Below are 5,440 nucleotides of genomic sequence, written 5' to 3'. Positions count from 1 at the left end.
TGTTCTTGCATTTCTCCATTCATTTCTAAAGACATTTTAAAGTGTACTCAATTTTTCCTCTAATAAGCCAAGCCGACACATTAGAGGCCAGACATGGCTCTTAGTCATCACATTTCACAGAGTTCACACAAGTTGGTAAATCTAAACCAATCAAACATTCCCCATTATACGGGATGACTTGTCAGTTGCGGCTGCCCGACAGGTCATCCCAGCAATAATCGTTTCTGTGCTTTACTGGCCCATGTAATAGGGCCCTAAGTAGAAAACGAACACTAATAGAGATGAGTGAGCATACTCGTTAAGGTGATTTACTCGAGAGAGCATCTCCTTTTTCGAGTAAATGCTGGCTCATCCCTGAAGATTCGGGGGGGCTGCGGGAGGCAGGGGTGGTGCGGGGCGGCGGAGGGGAGCAGGTGGAGAGTGAGAGAGATCTCTCTCTCCCTCCCGATCCCCTCCGCAACCCCTCGCTCAGCCCCGTGCCCCCCCCCCCCGAATCTTCAGGGACGAGCGAGTAGGTACACGAAAAAGTAGATGCTCTCTCGAGTAAATCGCCTTAACGAGTATGCTCACTCATCTCTAAACACTAATTAATAACATATTGCCTATTGAATGACTGACAAAGATAAGCACTAAAGTTAGCATATTAATAAGTGCCGAATATATAATATATGCCATCAAAGCAGATTACCTACACTCAATATTGGATTTATGAGATCTAAGCACATCTTTATCCCCTGCGGGCTCCATGTACCTAATGTGAGAATCCAGAAAGATCCACAATTAGGAAGCTTACAGCGGCGGTCGCCACCTCAAGGAAGCGGTCTAACCTGCGCAATCCCTGCAAGAAAAGCGATGAAAGATCGCTGTGATATATGTGAAAAAAAATGAAGTGACACTCCTGAAATATTCTTAGAAGATAAGAAGCACTTATGTTAGTACCTGCGACACATCCGACACAAGTCTTCTAATCCCTATTGCAGCATTGTCTGCTGTGCAGCCTACATACTGTTCTTTACAAGGTACTTATAAAACAACAGACAGTATATTACAGTTAATACTGTTTGGCACTACGTGTTATATTGTTTGAAAATGAATGAAACATCTAGAATATCTGCATTACCGAGAAGTAAACATATTTTGGGTCCACACTTAAAGGGTATAGAAACCTTTTTTTTACTTAAAGGGGTTGTCTCGCGGCAGCCAGTGGGGTTATACACTTCTGTATGGCCATATTAATGCACTTTGTAATATACATCGTGCATTAAATATGAGCCATACAGAAGTTATTCACTTACCTGCTCCGTTGCTAGCGTACACGTCTGCATGGCTCCGTCTACTTTCGCTGGCTTCTTGCTTTTTTAGACGCGCTTGCGCTGTGCGGTCTTCTGCCTGGTGAATGGGGCCACTCGTGCCGGAGAGCTGCTCACCGCGTCGTCATCGTAGCTCCGCCTCCGTCACGTGTGCCGATTCCAGCCAATCAGGAGGCTGGAATCGGCAATGGAACGCAAGGAAGGAGAAGAAAATCCACGGGGCACCATGGGAGAAGACCAGCGGTGCCATCTTTAAAAGAAGAATAGAAGAAGCTGCAGAACGCTGATGCAGGTAAGTGCAATGTGCTTTTTAAAAACTAACCTATGCTTTCTTTTTAACAGGGCAGAATGCAGGGGTAAATGAAAAAAAAAAAATTTCCACTTTCGCCGCGAGACAACCCCTTTAAATGTAGGTATTTTTGTCAGAAAAGAATTTTTGCAGTAGCGTTTTATTGAGCATTTTGCAGCTGTTAGCTTCCGCAGTTTCTATGTATCACCGTATATAAAAGCAGCAGGATGCTGTTTACTTTCCATCATCTATTATACATACTGACCATTTTTGAGAAAACCAACCCAAAGGCTGTAGGCGTTTTTACGTGCGCCCGCGCCGTACAAACGCAATGAGGGGCGCACAAATCTAACGTTTGTGCGCCTGTTCAGACGGTCCGTCGCATATACACCGAGGCCGCAATGCCGTTGGGTGGGGAAAGACAGCTTAGCTCAACTCCTCTCCCCTCCCCTCTGGCTGTTTGCAATGGGAGCAAGCGGGGCAGAGCTAAGCTCCGCCTCTGTCCCGCCTCCTCCCATTGCAAACAGATGGAGAGGAGGAGAGAAGGGGGAGGCAGTTTAGCAGTCATGCTGCTAAACTCCCTCTTACCTCCCTGCTTCGCCGCTGTCATTGGCTCCCATAGGAGTCTATGCAGCCGCCATATTCCGGGCAGAAAGATAGTTTCCAGGACTGTCTTTCCTGCCCGGCGTAAAAGCGCCTGGCGCTATATTGGTCAGCCGAGTGCTTTTACATCGCAGGAATACATCTATGTGATCTAATGCATTGGAATCCAATGCATCAGATGGTAGCGTATATCGCATGGCCGTGAAAACGGCGGCCAATATACGCTCGTGTGAATAAGCCCTAAAATCCACAAAGCAAGTCAATTCCACTGTGGCATGTGGATAAGATTTCCTTAAAGGGGATAGGCCATCAATAGTTGATCAGCCGGGATTTGCCGCCTGGATGACTGCTGATCAACTGCTAACGAAGGTCTCTTGAAACCTTGAAGGTCTCTTGGAATCTGCAGTGGAATTGGCTTGCATTGCATTGTAAGAGTTGGTTCTCAAAAGTGGTACGTATGTATGGTAGATGACTGTTACGGGAAAGATCCATAATTACTGTTGCACGGAAGTGAATGGAAGGTCATTTGGCAGGCAAATGAGCTGTCAGCTTGTAGAGAACGCTCTAAAATGATCTATTCCTCAAGAGTGGAACCCCTAATGAATATTAATGAGTCGCCCATTTGATTAAAGTTACCCTCTGGTCCTGGACAAGCAAAGATGGCCACACTGCTTCTCTGACTACATAAGTATGCATTGGTAGTCAAAGACACTACATGTTGATCTGATTGGGCGGTGCTGCTCATGTTGGCAGCACTGGCCAATCAAAGTAGTGTATAGTGTCTTAGATTAATGATGTACTAGCAATGTACAGGACTGGGAGGTTGCTTTAAAACACACAGATAGAATTTGGGAGGATGACATTATAGGAATATAATAACCTTTTTATAATAAAGAGTACAGGATGTTTAAACATTTCAATCAATCAATGTGATAAAATTATAATGAATGATGGATTGCAATTAGCACTAGATGAAAGAATGTTGGGTCTCATTTATCAAACATGTCTCACAATAAGGCTTCTTTCACACGAGCGTATATTGGCCGGCGTTTTCACAGCTTGTTCTGTGCAATAGGGTATCAGGAGGGGGCGGAGCTAAGAGCAGGTCTGTCCCGCCTTCTCCCATTGATGGCTATGGACAAGGGGCCGGATGCAGGCGGAGCTAAGTGCCCACCCTCTCCCCACCCCTTGTCCATTAGCCATCAATGGGAGTGGGCGGGGTGGACCTGTGCTTAGCCCCGCCCCCACCTGCCCCCTTCCATTGCAGAGAACGAGCGGGGAGGAACGAGAGGTGAGCCTGCGATGGGGAGGGGAAATGGGAGATGGCCTGATGAGCTCGGCACATTTGCGCCACGGTCACCAGGCTATCTGAACGGGCGCACAAATGTTTGATTTGTGCGCCCGTTCACCAGATTTTTCTCGACCAACATAGCGTGTATTGGCCGGCCATGGAAACGGCAGCCGATATGCGCTTGTGGGAAAGAAGCCTCAATGAGCAAATGGAAGAAATTTGAGCAAGGTTTCAGAGAAGTCTTGAGAAATCAATTGCTCAACTATTAAAACAATCCAATGGCAGTACATCAAGTACTACATACGTGGCTTCATATGTATCCTTATAAAGTGCAAGCTGTCTAACAATTAAAGTCAGACAACAAGCTGTGTTGATAGGAAATTGCTACCAAAGTGTATGAACATATTAATACCAACAGACACTTTCTTAGAAACATCTTGTTCTCAGACAAGGCCATATTTCAACAGTTATGATATGTCAAGCGATGTAATCTGAGGATATGGGGGAATCGAAAATCCCCATGTCTACAGAGATCATGTCCGATAAAGCCCAAAACTGAATTTTTGGTGTTATGTAAAGAAGGACAAGATTATGTTGTTTTCCGTTATAAACGTACAATAATTGTCCCCGTAAGCCTTGATACGTTGGAACTGTCCCTGTGTCCTCAAGTAGCCGATCTGCAATCTAAGATCATCTTCTAGCAAGTGGGGCTTCCCCACATTAGAGTACAGAGTTCCCACAAGAACAACTTTGAGATCACTGGATTCAACAGTTAACCTAGTAGCTTGGTAGGACCCCTAAGGGCTCATGTCCACGGGCAAAATAAGAATTAAAATCCGCAGCGGATTTTAACTCTTCTCCTGCCCGCGGATCCGCACCCCATAGGGATGCATTGACCACCCGCGGGGTAGATAAATACCCGCGGATCGTCAATAAAAGGGATTTTAAAAAAAATGGAGCATGAAAAAATCTGGACCATGCTCCATTTTCATGCGGGTCTCCCGCGGGGACGGCTCCCGCGGGCTTCTATTGAAGCCTATGGAAGCCGTCCGGATCTGCGGGAGACAAAAATCCGATTTTACTCACACGCTCCGTTTCTTCTCTTCGCCGCGGCGCCATCTTCTCTCAGTCGCGGCCGGATCTTTTTTCTTCGGGACGGCGCATGCGCGGGGCACGTCACCGACGTCATCCTGCGCATCCGCCGAGCCGAAGAAAGAAGATCCGTCCGCGACGCAGAGAAGATGACGCCGCGGCGAAGAGAAGAAACGGAGCGGGTGGGAGGTGAGTTTATTCTTATTTATCTAAGGCCTCATGTCCACGGGGAAAATCAGGCCCGCTCCGGATTCTCCATGTAGAATCTGCAGCGGGTCCCTCCTGCCCCGCGGACATGAGGACTGAAAATAAGAATAAATAAGAATAAACTCACCTCCCACCCGCTCCGTTTCTTCTCTTCGCCGCGGCGTCATCTTCTCTGCGTCGCGGCCGGATCTTCTTTCTTCGGCTCGGCGGATGCGCAGGATGACGTCGGTGACGTGCCCCGTGCATGCGCCGTCCCGAAGAAAAAAGATCCGGCCGCGACTGAGAGAAGATGGCGCCACGGCGAAGAGAAGAAACGGAGCGTGTGAGTAAAATCTGATTTTTGTCTCCCGCGGATCCGGACGGCTTCCATAGGCTTCAATAGAAGCCCGCGGGAGACCCGCATGAAAATGGAGCATGGTCCAGATTTTTTCATGCTCCATTTTTTTTAAAATCCCTTTTATTGACCATCCGCGGGTATTTATCTACCCCGCGGGTGGTCAATGCATCCCTATGGGGTGCGGATCCGCGGGCAGGAGAAGAGTTAAAATCCGCTGCGGATTTTAATTCTTATTTTGCCCGTGGACATGAGCCCTTAAAACGTAACCTTTATGGATAAAAATTATTACAATATGCTATTTACGGACCAAC

This window comes from Eleutherodactylus coqui, chromosome 5, assembly GCF_035609145.1.
Source record: "Eleutherodactylus coqui strain aEleCoq1 chromosome 5, aEleCoq1.hap1, whole genome shotgun sequence".
NCBI lineage: Eukaryota > Metazoa > Chordata > Amphibia > Anura > Eleutherodactylidae > Eleutherodactylus > Eleutherodactylus coqui.
Note: the sequence above shows the minus strand (reverse complement) of the source record.